The sequence below is a fragment of the Protopterus annectens genome, chromosome 7.part0, assembly GCF_019279795.1.
Source record: "Protopterus annectens isolate FY-2018-M chromosome 7.part0, PAN1.0, whole genome shotgun sequence".
Classification (NCBI taxonomy): Eukaryota; Metazoa; Chordata; order Ceratodontiformes; family Protopteridae; genus Protopterus; species Protopterus annectens.
Genome location: NC_056739.1, coordinates 689,959,962 through 689,964,526, shown reverse-complemented (window position 1 = coordinate 689,964,526; position 4,565 = coordinate 689,959,962).

Here is a 4,565-nt window from a genome sequence, read left to right as displayed (position 1 = left end):
GTGATTACAATTAAGGAGGTAGTCAGCAGTATTATAAGAGAAAAGGTACCAAAAGCTTATAACACTGAACATGAACGCATTTGAAGATTTTAAAAACATGTTTTTAGAAGGAAAATTGAGATAAATTTTGAATTCAGTATATGCCAATACATGGAATAAAGTGTTAGTTAATGGGTGTGAAGGTGAGAGGGTGAGTTCAGAAAGGCGTAAATTAAGGTTGCTGTATGACAGGTATTATATTTATGTTAGTAAATTAATGAAGTCATTATGAACTTTAAAATGATTGCAAGAGCAACAGAGTGGGAAACATGGGGTAGGATTCTAGTGGTATATGCAGATGATTAATGTTAATAGTAAGAAATAAAGTACAGCTAAAGGAAGTGTCAGAGTTAGGAAGTATGGGAATGACATTAAATTAAGAACAGACTAAAGAATTTGGGGAGACAGTTAAAACTGGAGGGGTTTATTTTTCAAAGCGTGAAATCACTGCATTAGGGATTTAATTTGAAAACAGGAATTTACTGACAAACATTGGAGATATATTAAAGGATATAAAGAACACATATCTGGTATGTAGAAATCATTTAAAATATCTTATAACAAAAAAGCATATACTCCTCATATTTTGGGCAAAACAGGATACCTAGGGGGGATATATGAAGAAGTATCAAAAGGAATTACTGGAAATTATATTAATTATAATGGGGGATAAAAATTAAACCCTATTAAAGCAGGAATATTGTATAGCAGAAAAGAGATTGGAGGATTGTGATTAATAAATCCAGCAGTGTATTTAGCATCAATGTATTTGTTGTGGGGAATATATAAATCAGGAGGAATATGGACAATGCTAGATACATGATGTTGATTGAAGTGAAAGTTCAGGAAAAAAGTAATCTAGTTTAACAATACATGAATATGAAAGTAAAATCAAATTATGGAAATTATAAACAGGTAAAGGAAATATGAAAAGGAAAACTGGTAAGAAAGAGTTGTAGAAAATTATTATTTTCTACAGGAATAATTAGGTGAAACAGAAAGAAAACAGTAATAAAAGAAATAAAAAAAAAGGTTTAAAATGTGTGGGAAGCTTCAGATTTTTATGGAGATTATTGTTGAAATAGAGTAAAAAGGCTTATGTAATATAAGCAACAAGGTAAGACAATGTGCAAAATATAGAGACAAAATAATAAATGCTTTAATCCAAAGTAAAAGGATGAAATTAATATGGGAAAAGTTCAAATCTGAACATCAGTATGAATGTCTTGAAAATTTGATTTGAATATGACAATATATAGAAAATATGACAAGGAAAGAAAGACTTAGGGGAACTGGTAAATAAAATATTTTAGCAGATGTATGGAATATGTGGAATTGCATATGCTAGGAATTGTATAACAAATTATGAGATTGTAAAACTGCTTTAAGAAAGATAAAAATGTTGTTGTGGGATGAAGTAGTCAGTAAGAACACAATTCCAGAGATTTTTTTATGTGTATGAATAATGTATAGAGCAAACTGTGTAAGGTGTAAACCCAAATTAAAGACTATATGCATAACAAAGTTGCCCTATTTGTTTCAATAATTGCTAGGGGATCGTTCACATCAGTTTAAGATGCCACCAACTCAGGCAGAGGGGACCTCAGTTTAATGTGCCATCCAAAGAACGGCACACTCAGGAATGAAGCACCCCTTGTGCTGTACTACAGTGTCAGCAATGGAAAATTAATCCAAACAGCCGGTTAAGAAAAGAGTCCAAAGTTGCCTTATAATCCTGCATCAGGTTCAAGTGTGCTACCTGTTCAGACTCTTGTCAGCTGCACAGATAAAGGAACTGATTATAAAACACAATAATCAGTTATCCTATTACAATCAGTAGTCTTGGCAGTAAACTTCAAGAAGTTATCTATGACCTCTTCAACAGTGGTACCATTTCTAGTGGCCACATTAGCTTCAGTATTCAAGAAGGTTCTCTATACAAACATTTGACAACATTAACAGAACAGTGTTGATCCACAGGGAAGCAGAATGTAAGAAAATACCATTGTTGTTCATGGGTCTTGATGCAGAAAAGCATTTGACAGAGTAAGCTGGGACTTTATGAGCAGAGCAAGGGAAGCATTTGCATTCTCCTGATAAAATTATAAGGTTGATTAGGAGGATATATGAGTGATCAGAGGCAAAACTTAAAGTGGGTGGGTTTCTCTCTGATAATCTGTACTTAAGCAGGGGAACCAGGCAGGGGTGTCCTCTCTCCCCTTTGATATTTGCATTATATTTAGAACCACTGGCAAAGAAAATAAGGGACTCAGAAATTCAAGGATATAACTGGTATGGTACTCAAGAAAAGCTGTCTCTATTTGCAGATGGCATTATTTCAGACTTGACAAAACCAAAAAGGGAGATTACAGTGCTGTGGAATGTATTGAGACAGTAATAACGGTAAATTATGTACCCACACACGAAGTGGTACAGTAATCTCCATACTTATGGGGACATGATAAAAAAAGAAGTTATGTATCTACCATATTATTCCACATGTGTTGTCCGTCTCATCCTTTATTCTCACTGATGGGTTGGATCTGATCGATCAGACCCTTCTTGGCCATTCTAAAAGCTCGAGGTCTTCAGCAAAGCTCATGGGCATCCCTCTTTATCCACAATGCTGTCCTCTAGCTTCCTCAGATCTTGTTTGCCTGAAATACACTTACACAGGTAAGGTAGGAATAGTATGTGTGATATATATATATATATATATATATATATATATAAAACTGTACCTATTAAAACATAAACCACAGAATAAGTATATATATATATATATATATATATATATATATATATATATATATATATATATATATATCAAACTGTACCTATTAAAACATAAACCACAGAATAAGTTCTGTGGCTATGTGTATCTGCAGTACCCAACTATGCCACTCGGTCTCCCAGGAGTATTGGCTGAGGGGTATGTATGCAGCTGACAAGAGTCTGAACAGGTAGCACACTTGAACCTGATGCAGGATTATAAGGCAACTTTGGACTCTTTTCTTAACCGAAGAAAGGATGAGATGGACAATACATATGGAACACTATGGTAGGCAAATAACATCTTTATGTGACATTGTCAATCTCACCTTTATTCTCACTGATGGGACAGTGTCCCTAGCAGCCTGAATCCTTGCTGGCTCATGGGAGAATATTTCTCAGAATGGTAGAACCAAAACAGGTAATACTCCTACAGGCCAAATCCACATTGTAATGAGTAATAAAGGTAGGAGGTTTTGCCCAAGTTGTTGCAGCACAGATGTTATTCAATGGTAATCTAGCTTGAAAGGCTGCAGATGTAGCTACAGATCTTGTGGAATGAGCTTTAAGCTAATCTGGAAGTATTTTATTCTTTGACTTATAAATGTAGGATATACAAAGCTGAAGCCATTTTGATAATGTAACTTTAGTGACTGGCATACCTTTTTAAATGTCAGAATAAGATATAAAGAGTTGGTCCAATTTTCTGATTTCAGAAATTCTATGTAAGTAGAAACATAATTGTCTATGAACATCTGGGAGATGTAATGAATATTGTCCTTTATTCCGAAAGTTTGGAAAGAAAACTGGCAGGTCTATAGATTAATTGAGATTACTTTCTGGGACAACTTTTGGTAGAAATGAAGGGTTAGTGAGTAAAGAAACTCTGTCTTTATGAAAGAATAAGTAAGGGGTAAATAAAGCCTGTAATTCAAACACTGTTCTGGCTGAAGTAATAGCCGCTATAAAGAGTGTTTTTCAGGAGAGGAATTTCAACTCACATGTAGCTGCTGGTTCAAAGGGAGGCTAGATATGTTAGATAATATAAAATTCAAATCCAAGGGGATGTTGGATTTCTATATTGGGGTCTTAACATAGTGGTTCCTTTTAAAAATGCTTTATAGACTCTATGAGACATGATTGCAGAACCATTTTGTCCTACATGAAAATTGGAAATTGCTGCTAACTGAACCCTAATAACTGCTGCAGCAGCTCTGTCACTGAAGAGTTTTGACAGATATTCTAGAAAAAATGTATGGGCACAGAAAAGTGGTCTATTTGATTCTCAGTGGCCCATGTAACAAATCTCTATTTACTCTTGTACAATTTTCGTGTAGATGACTTATAGGAAGATGATAAGATATGCTTGACTAGAGAGGAAAGAGATGGACACCTGGTGATCAGGGGAACTGGAGCAGTCAAGTTGTTAGTTTGAGATTGTCTAGCTTTGGGTGAGCCATCCCTGACAGGTGAGTCAGTAGGTCTGGAGCAGGGTCCAGAATCCATGGTTCATCCCAAAGGTGAGGCCGTAGAAAAGGAAACCAGATTCGATAAGGCCAATAGGGGGCAATTAGAATTACTTTTGTCTTCAGCAAACTTGCTTTCTGCAAAAACTTGGGTATCAGAAGGATTGGCATAAAGAAGTCCCAGAGTCCAATTGTGAACAAGTGCATTCCTTGGTGACTCCCCCTCTGGGGGGGATCAGGGCAAAGTAGTTGCTGCATTTGGTATTGGTGGGTGATGCGAAGAGGTCA